Raw genomic sequence first — 15,632 nt, 5'->3', positions numbered from 1 at the left:
TGAGGCTCATTATGACCATAGACGGAGTCCCTGTGAACGGAGTCCCTGTGAACAACAGCTGCTTTAGCTGCTGTTGTCTCCCGGTCTCCTCTCCCGTAGCGTATAGCCTGCCAGGTTTCTCTTGAGGCCTGAAGTGAGTAATGCTCTTCTAAAGATGTACAGTACTCAACTGGAAACCAATGCGGGTTAATGAGATGTAGCCAGGCTGATTTGACTGAGGTTAAATTACTTTAATTAAATAAGCAAATTCATCCATTTTGAAGACTTAAGGCAAGGACAGGTTTTTCGTTCGTCTGCGTTTTGACTGCATTTCGAGGACACACACGTGTCTATTTAACAACACTAATTCAACAACATTCACTTGCATGTGGCAAGTGAATGTTGTTGAATTAGTGTTGTTAAATAGGGTAATAGGTAGGCCTACATTTCGAAAACCTTCTTGGGTAAGAGAATGTTGTGTTCATCTCTGGTTATGTCGTTCTACACCCTAATGCTTCTCACCCAGGGTTTAACAGAATGTCTTGACAATGGACCAAGATTCTAGAACTCATTGCAAGTCTTCTGTTGGCAGCCTTTCAATTCTACAGACTACAGCTGACCTGGACAGGAGTCTTCTACCTCTGTACTGTGTTGACACGCACGCACGTCTGTCTCCGGGAACCTTTGAGCTGTTCCTAGAAAGTGCTCCTTGTTATCCACCTGATATTGTGGTCACGATGTCAGCCTGTTGGTTTATGGAACTCCAAGCTTGGCAGCATGTGTTACAGGCCTTTTGAGAGGAGAAGGGGAGAGAACTTCTCTATTTTGGACCGTACAACCTTTCACGCAGTGCACTTTGTCCTAGTGCTTCTCTCTGGCCAACTGCGACCATAACAAGGAAAGGTCTACTGCTTGCACTCACAAAAACCCTCCCTGGTCAATGTGGAAGCCTGCATCTCCACTTTCGATTCCACTGACTCTCTGTAAGTGGGTCACTCTGAATGTGTGTGTGTACGTACTTGTTGTTGCCATTCTGAATCAAAGTGACTTTGATTTGATACATGCTGCGCTCTGCTTTGAATCAGATTCTGAGATTACCCAACGACTCAACACCGCATGCTTCCCTCCTGCTGGGGACACATGCTTCAGCTTCATTCAATGACAGATTTTTTTTTATGAGAGAACAAATCAATAGGGATTCAATAGAACCAGTATACAGGGACTCTCAATAGACTTTCGTGATGTATTTTGTGATGCCTGTGGCTGTCTATAAGACCACATGTTGTCATTGAAGAACGAGGGCCGACTCGTCCGATGGTCCTGCAATCAGTGTACCTTTTTAACCTATTGTTCAGCGTTTTTCCGACAGCACTCCTTTTGTGCTCACTTTAACAGGACGATTAGAGTCAGACCAAACTGACGGTGAACAGCAGTCACCCCCGCCAACACTGTTTTGTATTATAAATATTAACGTCTGGCCTGGCGAGCAGCTGACGTCAACGGAAGGCTGTAGATGAACTTGTTCTGTTCTCCAGATCTTGGCACTGTCTGGGAATCTTTTTTCTCTTCATGTCCAACAATACATATTTGACCCCGATATATTCAATGTTTTCTTTGGATGGTTTGCAATATTTTTTTCTTGTAGACGGTGGTCCTGGTATGTTGGACTCATGGTCATTCCCAAGTTTTTATCTTTCTGTATTTTATTTCTATAAATAGAAAATGGAAATGGCTCCAGTTGTCGTTTGACTACAAACGGTCATCTGAAAACAGGAAAGAAATGCTGGGAAAGGTCAAACTTATGGAAACCTGTGAAATGAGATGGATTTGCTCATTCTCTTACTATCAGCAGCTCAAGTTTATTTGGCTTCTGGGCTCAACGATGTGATGAACAGAGTTTCTGTTCCACAGCTGGGTGGTATGATGATGGTCTTGTTCTTGCGCTCTCTCTCTTGGTCTCTTTCGCTCTCCCTCTTTCTCTCTCGTGCTCCCATCTCTCTCGTGGTCTCTCTCATTCTCGGGTGCTCCCTCAGTCTCTCGCGCGCTCTCGCTTCGGGAGGGGGGGGGGGGCTCTCTCGATTCGGGGGGGGGGCTCTCTCCCTCCCTCGGATGCTCTCTTTTTTTTCATTCTTTCTTGTGCTGTCTCAGTCTCGGTGTGTGTCTGGAACCTCTCACCAGAATCTGTAAACATCTCCCAGCTGCTGTGCTGCCAAGTTACATAATGGTGCTACAAACTAACCTAGACTTCCCTCTCTCGTCTCCTATAATTCCATAGGCTCCTGGGAGTCATAAACCAACTGCTTTCTTGATGTAAAAAGATCTGATTGTTCAATAGACCAATTAGTGTAAAAAATATCAGAATTGAGTTGCCTGTCTAAACGCAGCCACGGTGATCTGCTGTCTCAAACATGCATGCACACTCCTGTCTCACGGTGATCCACTGTTAACCAGCTGAATAGTCTGCCTCTGCTATTCTCAATGTATTTCCCAGGACTCCTGTCCGGCTCTGTCTGGTGTTAACACCCAGTTAGCCAACAGCAAGCCCTGGCCTGTTCCCTTGGCACTGTCCATGTTCCTAGTGCTGTTGTGATGGGATAGCCTGTCATATCTAGGGGTTATTTTCTAGGCACTGGCAGCCGCTCAGAGGTAGAAACCGACGGGAGTTGGAAGCCGATAACTGTGCCTCTTACAACTGGTCTGCCTTGCCAAAAGATCCAGAGTGGCTACTCGAGTTACACGTTGACTTTTGCCCGACTTGAGCTCCGACCGCTTCCCATATCAAACTGCACTTTTTTTTTGTCTGTCTCAAACCCTCCGTCAGGCCAAAGAATAGCTCTCCAAATTGGTCCATGAAGAAACTAACTTGACCAGAGAACCAAATTAGAGTAGCCTGACCCAGCTCGTGTTCCTGTCTTCTCTTTCAACTGGGTGGAAAGTTGAACACTTTACCATAAGGACTGGGTTAGGGTCACCAGAGGGGTTAGAGAGGCTCGGGGAACCTGGGGGGGTGCATCAAAGTGGCTGTCCAACAGCAACTGTCGGTCTGCTTCCGACGGTTAACAGCAAGGCCCTCGTCTACGCACGCTATGGGAAGAGAGCTCTTATCCGATAGAGTTGCCTTGTTGAGAATGTCGTCAGTGTTTCCGTAGCATAATGGTTTTTATGCCAAACGACCGTCCGCCAGTACTGATTTCAGGAGGTATTGCCTAGTTGATTATGGCAACCGAATGCAGTATGAAAAGGGAACATGCAAGAGTGACATGACATGCACAGCCCAGACTTACCAAACCCAGTTGCTGGGTAACCATATACTGCAGATAAGACAAGGGAAGACCTGCACCCTGTATAGCCGAATGCTGCTTTCCTGCTGCACGAGATTACCCAGCCTGTAGGGCCTAGGCCCTAAGTGTGCAGCTGCCCCTTGTGAATGAATGGCTGATTACTAAATGTTAATGAGCCACTATCAGCGGGTAAACCAATCTGCCTCACAGGTGCAGTGGTGACGCACTGTTGCATGTTGACACGGGTGTATTCAGCCGGTCTGTTCCTGCCTGGGTTTTTGACTTATAGTCTACCTGTTGTTTTTTTGTTTTTTATTCTCTAGCTTTCTCCCGGAAGGAATTCCCCACACCTTCGGTGTCAGAAAGATCAAGAAACACCCCGGGTGTCTTCCTTGATGGGGAATAGGGTGCCATTTCCGACACACCCCTGTTACTTCGTATAGCCACTGTAGAAGTAAAGTAGTGATTTTATTATGGTGTAGTCGGGTTATGTAGTCGAGTTGTAAGGCCTCACCTTCACATGGGAATGTTCACCTATACGTCGTAGATCCTAGATTGCCCGTTTCCTGCTACATACAACACTGTATTTCTTTGCATAGCTCTCTGTCTGTACAGTGGGGCAAAAAAGTATTTAGTCAGCCACCAATTGTGCAAGTTCTCCCACTTAAAAAGATGAGAGAGGCCTGTAATTTTTATCATGGGTACACTTCAACTATGACAGACAAAATGAGAAAAATAATCCAGAAAATCATATTGTAGGATTTTTTTATGAATTTATTTGCAAATTATGGTGGAAAATAAGTATTTGGTATTGGTCAATAACAAAAGTTTATCTCAATACTTTGTTATATACCCTTTGTTGGCAATGACAGAGGTCAAACGTTTTCTGTAAGTTTTCACGAGGTTTTCACACACTGTTGCTGGTATTTTGGCCCATTCCTCCATGCAGATCTCCTCTAGAGCAGTGATGTTTTGGGGCTGTTGCTGGGCAACACGGACTTTCAACTCCCTCCAAATATTTTCTATGGGGTTGAGATCTGGAGACTGGCTAGGCCACTCCAGGACCTTGAAATGCATTTGTTTCCTTTGTGTTATCGCCCTGTTTGAGCCTATGTTGTGACTAACTGGACCCGTCTGTGGGAGACTGGGAGAGTGGAGGAGTGCTGTATCTGTTATGGATCTGGTTTTCAGGGGGATAAACTGAGATACCAGGATGAGACCAAAACACATGGAACTGAGAGACCCCTAGAGCCCTGAGAGAGGGGAGATCATTACTTTCTCTCACCCCAGACGGCCCTGTGGCATGTTGACTCTGTGATGACCTCAGATTGTTTAACACACGATGCACTGACATCCCCTTCTCTCTACTCAGCCTCCACTGACAGCCCTAACAGAGGGGCCAGGCCGGGAGAGGAGAGGAGAGCAACCCCCAGTGTGGCCTGACCGAGAGACTCGTGAGTAACCGCTTCACTTCCTCTCCCTGGGGATTGGGGAGGGAGGGATGGAGGGTGGGTGTGGTGGATTTTTCCATGATCACCAGCTGCATACCTTTATGCACTGTACAGATGTTAAGTGTGTATGTGCACTGTGTGGAGCTGACAAGGAGAATCCTAACTGCTTCACTTACGCTCCCATGGGAAAGGGGGGGTTGAGGCGTGTGTGTGTTTCTTTTGGGTTGAGGCTACAGGAAACTAGACAGATATTTAATAGCTAGCTAATTAGACTCCTTTCTTTCTCCTTCATTGACTTTTCAGGGGAGGCTTAATGCTCAATTAAGCTTCCCCCTTTTTAGGGTGATTTATCCCTCCCTCCTCCTGTCTTTTCACTATCTTAGTATTCATGACCGCCTTTCCACTGTGTGGCCATTTTACCACGACTTCATTCTGCTTTCAACTGTGAGCCCACTCGACAGCACCTCGTGATTTACCTCCTGCCCCCATCTCCTCCAGTACAGATATATCCTGATACGTTATTACAGCCTCTTTATGTTACTGAGGACTGCTTCTGTTATGCTTAGTCTCTAGTTGAGAGAATAAAATCAACACTAACCTGTACCTTTGTTCCCATAACTTCCATATAGGGATATCAAACAATATTTAACCTAATATGATGAGTCACTCCAACATTTGACTACTTTTCACATTGCGACATATCTCCAGGAACAGTTAACCTATACAGTATTCTGAAAGCTAACACCAAAAGGCTAGCCTAGCCTTTAACATCAAAATGAGCCTACCAAGTTTGAACATTAGTTGCGAGAGTTGGGTCCTGCTCTTAGACCTGCTCTGACAAAACGAATTTACAGTGATACTTCAAGATTTTGGCAATGCTTCTTCAGGGTCTGATGAATTCATGGATACCATTTTTATGTCTTTGCGAGCAGCTTGAAGGAAGTTGCTAACTAGCGTCAGTGCAATGACTGGAAGTCTATGGGGATCGGCTAGCTAGCAGTCTTAGACTTAAGTATTAAATAGACTTCCAGTCATTGCGCTAACGGCAGTTAGCAATTACGCTACTTAGCAACTTCCTTCAAACCACTCGCAGAGACATACATGTTTATCTACGAGTTCATCAGACTCTGAGAAAGTAGATAAAGGGCCTCATAGCCAAAATCCCGAAGGATCCCTTTGACTACCAGAGTAAGCAGTTCATTGTTTAACAGCATCCTCTGGCAGGCTCCCCCTGAACCATTTGGAGAGGCGTTTATTGTACCATATCTCTCCTCAGGAAGCGTTAGCCGTGTGTCGTTCCTCCGGAATGAAAGGGAAGGGAACAATGTCGAAAGAGGGAGAGAAATGATACACAGGGAGGGAGTGAGTGGGCGGGAGAGTGAGTGGGCGGGAGGGCGGGAGAGTGAGTGGGCGAGTGAGTGGGCGAGTGAGTGAGTGAGTGAGTGAGTGAGTGAGTGAGTGAGTGAGTGAGTGAGTGAGTGAGTGAGTGAGTGAGTGAGTGAGTGAGTGAGTGAGTGAGTGAGTGAGTGAGTGAGTGAGTGAGTGAGTGAGTGAGTGAGTGAGTGAGTGAGTGAGTGAGTGAGTGAGTGAGTGAGTGAGTGAGTGAGTGGAGGAGCGCGAGTGCAGGAGGGAGAGGGCGAGCGGGAGCGAGTGGCAGGAGGGCGAGCGCGGGAGCGGGTGGCAGGAGGGCGAGCGCGGGAGCGGGTGGCAGGAGGGCGAGCGCGGGAGCGGGTGGCAGGAGGGCGAGCGCGGGAGCGGGTGGCAGGAGGGCGAGCGCGGGAGCGGGTGGCAGGAGGGCGAGCGCGGGAGCGGGTGGCAGGAGGGCGAGCGCGGGAGCGGGTGGCAGGAGGGCGAGCGCGGGAGCGGGTGGCAGGAGGGCGAGCGCGGGAGCGGGTGGCAGGAGGGCGAGTGGCAGGAGGGCGAGCGCAGGAGCGAGTGGCAGGAGGGCGAGCGGGAGCGAGTGGCTGGAGGGCGAGTGTGTGTGTGTGAGTGAGGGGGGGGGGGGGGCGGGAGGGAGAGTGTGTGTGTGAGTGAGGGGGGGGGGGGGGGGGCGGGAGGGAGAGTGTGTGAGTGAGGGGGCGGGAGGGAGGGAGCGAGGAGGGGCGGGAGGGAGCGAGGAGGAGCGCGAGCAGGAGGGAGAGCGAGGAGGAGCGCGAGCAGGAGGGAGAGGGTGAGCGGGAGCGAGTGCTGGAGGGCGAGCGGGAGCGAGTGGCTGGAGGGCGAGCGGGAGCGAGTGGCAGGAGGGCGAGCGGGAGCGAGTGCAGGAGGGCGAGCGCAGGAGCGAGTGGCAGGAGGGCGAGCAGGTGCGAGTGGCAGGAGGGCGAGCAGGAGCGAGTGGCAGGAGGGCGAGCAGGAGCGAGTGGCAGGAGGGTGTGGCAGGAGGGCGAGTGTGTGTGTGTGAGTGAGGGGGGGGGGGGGGGGGGGGGGGGCGGGAGGGAGAGTGTGTGAGTGAGGGGGCGGGAGGGAGGGAGCGAGGAGGGGCGGGAGGGAGCGAGGAGGAGCGCGAGCAGGAGGGAGAGCGAGGAGGAGCGCGAGCAGGAGGGAGAGGGCGAGCGGGAGCGAGTGCAGGAGGGAGAGGGCGAGCGGGAGAGGGCGGGAGGGAGCGAGGAGGAGCGCGAGCAGGAGGGAGAGCGAGGAGGAGCAGGAGGGAGAGGGCGAGCGAGTGCAGGAGGGCGAGCGGGAGAGGGCGAGCGGGAGAGGGCGAGCGGGAGCGGGAGCGGGCGAGCGGGAGCGAGTGCAGGAGGGCGAGTGCAGGAGGGCGAGCGGGAGCGAGTGGCAGGAGGGCGAGCAGGAGCGAGTGGCAGGAGGGCGAGCAGGAGGGAGTGGCAGGAGCGAGTGGCAGGAGCGAGTGGCAGGAGCGAGTGGCAGGAGGGCGAGCAGGAGCGAGTGCAGGAGGGCGAGCAGGAGGGCGAGTGCAGGAGGGGGGGGGGCTGAGTGAGTGCAGGAGGGAGAGTGCGAGCAGGAGCGAGTGCAGGAGGGAGAGGGCGAGTGCAGGAGGGAGGGGAGTGAGTGAGTGCAGGAGGGGGAGTGCGAGCAGGAGCGAGTGCAGGAGGGAGAGTGCGAGTGCAGGAGGGAGGGGAGTGAGTGAGTGCAGGAGGGCGAGCGCAGGAGCGATTGGCAGGAGGGCGAGCAGGAGCGAGTGGCAGGACGGCGAGCAGGAGCGAGTGGCAGGAGGGCGAGCAGGAGCGAGTGGCAGGAGGGCGAGCAGGAGCGAGTGGCAGGAGGGCGAGCAGGAGCGAGTGGCAGGAGGGCGAGCAGGAGCGAGTGGCAGGAGGGCGAGTGTGTGTGTGAGTGAGGGGGGGGGGGGCGGGAGGGAGAGTGTGTGAGTGAGGGGGGGGGGGGGGGGCGGGAGGGAGAGTGTGTGTGTGAGTGAGGGGGGGGCGGGAGGGAGAGTGTGAGTGAGGGGGGGGCGGGAGGGAGAGTGTGAGTGAGGGGGGGGGCGGGAGGGAGCGAGGAGGGGCGGGAGGGAGCGAGGAGGAGCGCGAGCAGGAGGGAGAGCGAGGAGGAGCGCGAGCAGGTGCAGGAGGGAGAGGGCGAGCGGGAGAGGGCGGGAGGGAGCGAGGAGGAGCGCGAGCAGGAGGGAGAGCGAGGAGGAGCGCGAGGGGGAGCGAGTGCAGGAGGGAGAGGGCGAGCGGGAGAGGGTGAGCGGGAGCGAGTGTCAGGAGGGCGAGCGGGAGCGAGTGGCAGGAGGGCGAGCGGGAGCGAGTGGCAAGAGGGCGAGTGGCAGGAGGGCGAGCGGGAGCGAGTGCAGGAGGGCGAGCGCAGGAGCGAGTGGCAGGAGGGCGAGCAGGAGCGAGTGGCAGGAGGGCGAGCAGGAGCGAGTGGCAGGAGGGCGAGCAGGAGCGAGTGTCAGGAGGGCGTGGCAGGAGCGAGTGGCAGGAGGGAGTGGCAGGAGCGAGTGGCAGGAGGGAGTGGCAGGAGCGAGTGGCAGGAGGGCGAGTGTGTGTGAGTGAGGGGGGGGGGCGGGAGGGAGAGTGTGTGAGTGAGGGGGCGGGAGGGAGGGAGCGAGGAGGGGCGGGAGGGAGCGAGGAGGAGCGCGAGCAGGAGGGAGAGCGAGGAGGAGCGCGAGCAGGAGGGAGAGGGCGAGCGGGAGCGAGTGCAGGAGGGAGAGGGCGAGCGGGAGAGGGCGGGAGGGAGCGAGGAGGAGCGCGAGCAGGAGGGAGAGCGAGGAGGAGCAGGAGGGAGAGGGCGAGCGAGTGCAGGAGGGAGAGGGCGAGCGGGAGAGGGCGAGCGGGAGCGAGTGCAGGAGGGCGAGCGGGAGCGAGTGGGGCAGGAGGGCGAGCGGGAGCGAGTGGCAGGAGGGCGAGCGGGAGCGAGTGGCAGGAGGGCGAGCGGGAGCGAGTGGCAGGAGGGCGAGCAGGAGCGAGTGGCAGGAGGGCGAGCAGGAGCGAGTGGCAGGAGGGCGAGCAGGAGCGAGTGGCAGGAGGGCGAGCAGGAGGTAGAGTGTGAGAGAGTGAGTGCAGGAGGGGGGGGGGGGGCTGAGTGAGTGCAGGAGGGAGAGTGCGAGCAGGAGCGAGTGCAGGAGGGAGAGGGCGAGTGCAGGAGGGAGAGGGCGAGTGCAGGAGGGAGGGGAGTGAGTGAGTGCAGGAGGGGGAGTGCGAGCAGGAGCGAGTGCAGGAGGGAGAGTGCGAGTGCAGGAGGGAGGGGAGTGAGTGAGTGCAGGAGGGCGAGCGGGAGCGAGTGGCAGGAGGGCGAGCGGGAGCGAGTGGCAAGAGGGCGAGTGGCAGGAGGGCGAGCGGGAGCGAGTGCAGGAGGGCGAGCGCAGGAGCGAGTGGCAGGAGGGCGAGCAGGAGCGAGTGGCAGGAGGGCGAGCAGGAGCGAGTGGCAGGAGGGCGAGCAGGAGCGAGTGGCAGGAGGGCGAGCAGGAGCGAGTGTCAGGAGGGCGTGGCAGGAGCGAGTGGCAGGAGGGAGTGGCAGGAGCGAGTGGCAGGAGGGCGAGCAGGAGGGCGAGTGTGTGTGTGAGTGAGGGGGGGGGGCGGGAGGGAGAGTGTGTGAGTGAGGGGGCGGGAGGGAGGGAGCGAGGAGGGGCGGGAGGGAGCGAGGAGGAGCGCGAGCAGGAGGGAGAGCGAGGAGGAGCGCGAGCAGGAGGGAGAGGGCGAGCGGGAGCGAGTGCAGGAGGGAGAGGGCGGGAGGGAGCGAGGAGGAGCGCGAGCAGGAGGGAGAGCGAGGAGGAGCAGGAGGGAGAGGGCGAGCGAGTGCAGGAGGGAGAGGGCGAGCGGGAGAGGGCGAGCGGGAGCGAGTGCAGGAGGGCGAGTGCAGGAGGGCGAGCGGGAGCGAGTGGCAGGAGGGCGAGCAGGAGCGAGTGGCAGGAGGGCGAGCGGGAGCGAGTGGCAGGAGGGCGAGCGGGAGCGAGTGGCAGGAGGGCGAGCGGGAGCGAGTGGCAGGAGCGAGTGGCAGGAGGGCGAGCGGGAGCGAGTGGCAGGAGGGCGAGCGGGAGCGAGTGGCAGGAGGGCGAGCAGGAGCGAGTGGCAGGAGGGCGAGCAGGAGCGAGTGGCAGGAGGGCGAGCAGGAGGGAGTGGCAGGAGGGAGTGGCAGGAGCGAGTGGCAGGAGCGAGTGGCAGGAGCGAGTGGCAGGAGCGAGTGGCAGGAGGGCGAGCAGGAGCGAGTGCAGGAAGGCGAGCAGGAGCGAGTGCAGGAGGGAGAGTGTGAGAGAGTGAGTGCAGGAGGGGGGGGGGCTGAGTGAGTGCAGGAGGGAGAGTGCGAGCAGGAGCGAGTGCAGGAGGGAGAGGGCGAGTGCAGGAGGGAGGGGAGTGAGTGAGTGCAGGAGGGGGAGTGCGAGCAGGAGCGAGTGCAGGAGGGAGAGTGCGAGTGCAGGAGGGAGGGGAGTGAGTGAGTGCAGGAGGGCGTGCGCAGGAGCGATTGGCAGGAGGGCGAGCGCAGGAGCGAGTGGCAGGAGGGCGAGCGCAGGAGCGAGTGGCAGGAGGGCGAGCAGGAGCGAGTGGCAGGAGGGCGAGCAGGAGCGAGTGGCAGGAGGACGAGTGGCAGGAGGGCGAGCAGGAGCGAGTGGCAGGAGGGCGAGCAGGAGGGCCAGCAGGAGCGAGTGCAGGAGGGAGGGGAGTGAGTGAGTGCAGGAGGGCGAGCGCAGGAGCGATTGGCAGGAGGGCGAGCGCAGGAGCGAGTGGCAGGAGGGCGAGCGCAGGAGCGAGTGACAGGAGGGCGAGCAGGAGCGAGTGGCAGGAGGGCGAGCAGGAGCGAGTGGCAGGAGGGCGAGCAGGTCCGAGTGGCAGGAGGGCGAGCAGGAGCGAGTGGCAGGAGGGCGAGCAGGAGCGAGTGGCAGGAGGGAGTGGCAGGAGCGAGTGGCAGGAGGGCGAGCAGGAGGGCGAGTGTGTGTGTGAGTGAGGGGGCGGGAGGGAGGGAGCGAGGAGGGGCGGGAGGGAGCGAGGAGGAGCGCGAGCAGGAGGGAGAGCGAGGAGGAGCGCGAGCAGGAGGGAGAGGGCGAGCGGGAGCGAGTGCAGGAGGGGGAGGGCGGGAGGGAGCGAGGAGGAGCGCGAGCAGGAGGGAGAGCGAGGAGGAGCAGGAGGGAGAGGGCGAGCGAGTGCAGGAGGGAGAGGGGGAGAGGGCGAGCGGGAGCGAGTGCAGGAGGGCGAGTGCAGGAGGGCGAGCGGGAGCGAGTGGCAGGGGGGCGAGCGGGAGCGAGTGCAGGAGCGAGTGGCAGGAGGGCGAGCAGGAGCGAGTGGCAGGAGGGCGAGCAGGAGCGAGTGGCAGGAGGGCGAGGAGCGAGTGGCAGGAGGGCGAGCAGGAGCGAGTGGCAGGAGGGCGAGCAGGAGGGAGTGGCAGGAGCGAGTGGCAGGAGCGAGTGGCAGGAGCGAGTGGCAGGAGGGCGAGCAGGAGCGAGTGGCAGGAGGGCGAGCAGGAGCGAGTGCAGGAGGGCGAGCAGGAGCGAGTGCAGGAGGGCGAGCGGGAGCGAGTGGCAGGAGGGCGAGCGGGAGCGAGTGCAGGAGCGAGTGGCAGGAGGGCGAGCGGGGAGCGAGTGCAGGAGCGAGTGGCAGGAGGGCGAGCAGGAGCGAGTGGCAGGAGGGCGAGCAGGAGCGAGTGGCAGGAGGGCGAGCAGGAGCGAGTGGCAGGAGGGCGAGCAGGAGCGAGTGGCAGGAGGGCGAGCAGGAGGGAGTGGCAGGAGCGAGTGGCAGGAGCGAGTGGCAGGAGCGAGTGGCAGGAGCGAGTGCAGGAGGGAGAGTGTGAGAGAGTGAGTGCAGGAGGGGGGGGGGCTGAGTGAGTGCAGGAGGGAGAGTGCGAGCAGGAGCGAGTGCAGGAGGGAGAGGGCGAGTGCAGGAGGGAGGGGAGTGAGTGAGTGCAGGAGGGGGAGTGCGAGCAGGAGCGAGTGCAGGAGGGAGAGTGCGAGTGCAGGAGGGAGGGGAGTGAGTGAGTGCAGGAGGGCGAGCGCAGGAGCGATTGGCAGGAGGGCGAGCGCAGGAGCGAGTGGCAGGAGGGCGAGCAGGAGGGAGTGGCAGGAGGGCGAGCAGGAGCGAGTGGCAGGAGGGCGAGCAGGAGCGAGTGCAGGAGGGCGAGCAGGAGCGAGTGCAGGAGGTAGAGTGTGAGAGAGTGAGTGCAGGAGGGGGGGGGGCTGAGTGAGTGCAGGAGGGAGAGTGCGAGCAGGAGCGAGTGCAGGAGGGAGAGGGCGAGTGCAGGAGGGAGGGGAGTGAGTGAGTGCAGGAGGGGGGAGTGCGAGCAGGAGCGAGTGCAGGAGGGAGAGGGCGAGTGCAGGAGGGAGGGGAGTGAGTGAGTGCAGGAGGGGGAGTGCGAGCAGGAGCGAGTGCAGGAGGGAGAGTGCGAGTGCAGGAGGGAGGGGAGTGAGTGAGTGCAGGAGGGCGAGCGCAGGAGCGATTGGCAGGAGGGCGAGCGCAGGAGCGAGTGGCAGGAGGGCGAGCGGGAGCGAGTGGCAGGAGGGCGAGCGGGAGCGAGTGGCAGGAGGGCGAGTGGCAGGAGGGCGAGCGGGAGCGAGTGCAGGAGGGCGAGCGCAGGAGCGAGTGGCAGGAGGGCGAGCAGGAGCGAGTGGCAGGAGGGCGAGCAGGAGCGAGTGGCAGGAGGGCGAGCAGGAGCGAGTGGCAGGAGGGCGAGCAGGAGCGAGTGGCAGGAGGGCGAGCAGGAGCGAGTGTCAGGAGGGCGTGGCCGGAGCGAGTGGCAGGAGGGAGTGGCAGGAGCGAGTGGCAGGAGGGCGAGCAGGAGGGCGAGTGTGTGTGTGAGTGAGGGGGGGGGGCGGGAGGGAGAGTGTGTGTGAGGGAGGGAGCGAGGAGGGGCGGGAGGGAGCGAGGAGGAGCGCGAGCAGGAGGGAGAGCGAGGAGGAGCGCGAGCAGGAGGGAGAGGGCGAGCGGGAGCGAGTGCAGGAGGGAGAGGGCGGGAGGGAGCGAGGAGGAGCGCGAGCAGGAGGGAGAGCGAGGAGGAGCAGGATGGAGAGGGCGAGCGAGTGCAGGAGGGAGAGGGCGAGCGGGAGAGGGCGAGCGGGAGCGAGTGCAGGAGGGCGAGTGCAGGAGGGCGAGCGGGAGCGAGTGGCAGGAGGGCGAGCGGGAGCGAGTGGCAGGAGGGCGAGCGGGAGCGAGTGGCAGGAGGGCGAGCGGGAGCGAGTGGCAGGAGGGCGAGCGGGAGCGAGTGGCAGGAGGGCGAGCGGGAGCGAGTGCAGGAGCGAGTGGCAGGAGGGCGAGCGGGAGCGAGTGCAGGAGCGAGTGGCAGGAGGGCGAGCAGGAGCGAGTGGCAGGAGGGCGAGCAGGAGCGAGTGGCAGGAGGGCGAGCAGGAGGGAGTGGCAGGAGCGAGTGGCAGGAGGGAGTGGCAGGAGGGAGTGGCAGGAGCGAGTGGCAGGAGCGAGTGGCAGGAGCGAGTGGCAGGAGCGAGTGGCAGGAGGGAGTGGCAGGAGGGCGAGCAGGAGCGAGTGCAGGAAGGCGAGCAGGAGCGAGTGCAGGAGGGAGAGTGTGAGAGAGTGAGTGCAGGAGGGGGGGGGGGCTGAGTGAGTGCAGGAGGGAGAGTGCGAGCAGGAGCGAGTGCAGGAGGGAGAGGGCGAGTGCAGGAGGGAGGGGAGTGAGTGAGTGCAGGAGGGGGAGTGCGAGCAGGAGCGAGTGCAGGAGGGAGAGTGCGAGTGCAGGAGGGAGTGGAGTGAGTGAGTGCAGGAGGGCGAGCGCAGGAGCGAGTGGCAGGAGGGCGAGCGCAGGAGCGAGTGGCAGGAGGGCGAGCGCAGGAGCGAGTGGCAGGAGGGCGAGCAGGAGCGAGTGGCAGGAGGGCGAGCAGGAGCGAGTGGCAGGAGGGCGAGTGGCAGGAGGGCGAGCAGGAGCGAGTGGCAGGAGGGCGAGCAGGAGGGCGAGCAGGAGCGAGTGCAGGAGGGCGAGCAGGAGCGAGTGCAGGAGGGAGGGGAGTGAGTGAGTGCAGGAGGGCGAGCGCAGGAGCGATTGGCAGGAGGGCGAGCGCAGGAGCGAGTGGCAGGAGGGCGAGCGCAGGAGCGAGTGACAGGAGGGCGAGCAGGAGCGAGTGGCAGGAGGGCGAGCAGGAGCGAGTGGCAGGAGGGCGAGCAGGAGCGAGTGGCAGGAGGGCGAGCAGGAGGGCGAGCAGGAGGGTGAGCAGGAGCGAGTGCAGGAGGGCGAGCAGGAGCGAGTGCAGGAGGGCGAGTGTGAGTGCAGGAGGGAGGGGACTGAGTGAGTGGCAGGAGGGAGAGTGCGAGCAGGAGCGAGTGGGCGAGTGCAGGAGGGGGAGTGCGAGTGCAGGAGGGAGGTGAGTGCAGGAGGGAGAGTGCGAGCAGGAGCGAGTGCAGGAAGGAGAGTGCGAGCAGGAGCGAGTGCAGGAAGGAGAGTGCGAGCAGGAGCGAGTGCAGGAAGGAGAGTGCGAGCAGGAGCGAGTGCAGGAAGGAGAGTGCGAGCAGGAGCGAGTGCAGGAAGGAGAGTGCGAGCAGGAGCGAGTGCAGGAGGGAGAGGGCGAGTGCAGGAGGGAGGGGAGTGAGTGAGTGCAGGAGGGGGAGTGCGAGCAGGAGCGAGTGCAGGAGGGAGAGTGCGAGTGCAGGAGGGAGGGGAGTGAGTGAGTGCAGGAGGGCGAGCGCAGGAGCGATTGGCAGGAGGGCGAGCGCAGGAGCGAGTGGCAGGAGGGCGAGCGCAGGAGCGAGTGGCAGGAGGGCGAGCAGGAGCGAGTGGCAGGAGGGCGAGCAGGAGCGAGTGGCAGGAGGGCGAGTGGCAGGAGGGCGAGCAGGAGCGAGTGGCAGGAGGGCGAGCAGGAGGGCGAGCAGGAGGGCCAGCAGGAGCGAGTGCAGGAGGGCGAGCAGGAGCGAGTGCAGGAGGGAGGGGAGTGAGTGAGTGCAGGAGGGCGAGCGCAGGAGCGATTGGCAGGCGGGCGAGCGCAGGAGCGAGTGGCAGGAGGGCGAGCGCAGGAGCGAGTGACAGGAGGGCGAGCAGGAGCGAGTGGCAGGAGGGCGAGCAGGAGCGAGTGGCAGGAGGGCGAGCAGGAGCGAGTGGCAGGAGGGCGAGCAGGAGCGAGTGGCAGGAGGGCGAGCAGGAGCGAGTGGCAGGAGGGCGAGCAGGAGCGAGTGGCAGGAGGGCGAGCAGGAGCGAGTGCAGGAGGGCGAGCAGGAGCGAGTGCAGGAGGGCGAGTGTGAGTGCAGGAGGGAGGGGACTGAGTGAGTGGCAGGAGGGAGAGTGCGAGCAGGAGCGAGTGGGCGAGTGCAGGAGGGGGGGTGCGAGTGCAGGAGGGAGGTGAGTGCAGGAGGGAGAGTGCGAGCAGGAGCGAGAGTGCGAGCAGGAGCGAGTGCAGGAAGGAGAGTGCGAGCAGGAGCGAGTGCAGGAAGGAGAGTGCGAGCAGGAGCGAGTGCAGGAAGGAGAGTGCGAGCAGGAGCGAGTGCAGGAAGGAGAGTGCGAGCAGGAGCGAGTGCAGGAAGGAGAGTGCGAGCAGGAGCGAGTGCAGGAAGGAGAGTGCGAGCAGGAGCGAGTGCAGGAAGGAGAGTGCGAGCAGGAGCGA

At 61.2% G+C, this 15,632-nt stretch overlaps 1 protein-coding gene across 1 annotated transcript in view; it reads left to right on the top strand.

The window, feature by feature from the left end:
- LOC118941457 (F-box/WD repeat-containing protein 7-like) overlaps positions 1 to 15,632 on the top strand; it is a 91,898-nt gene that overhangs the window by 42,389 nt on the left and 33,877 nt on the right. The window contains exon 2 of the mRNA XM_036954315.1: positions 4,633 to 4,714. The gene's annotated coding sequence lies outside the window, so the exon portion shown is untranslated. The remainder of the gene's footprint in view (positions 1 to 4,632; positions 4,715 to 15,632) is intronic.

This window comes from Oncorhynchus mykiss, chromosome 19, assembly GCF_013265735.2.
Source record: "Oncorhynchus mykiss isolate Arlee chromosome 19, USDA_OmykA_1.1, whole genome shotgun sequence".
Classification (NCBI taxonomy): Eukaryota; Metazoa; Chordata; class Actinopteri; order Salmoniformes; family Salmonidae; genus Oncorhynchus; species Oncorhynchus mykiss.
Note: the sequence above shows the minus strand (reverse complement) of the source record. Positions and strands in the feature narration are given on the sequence as shown.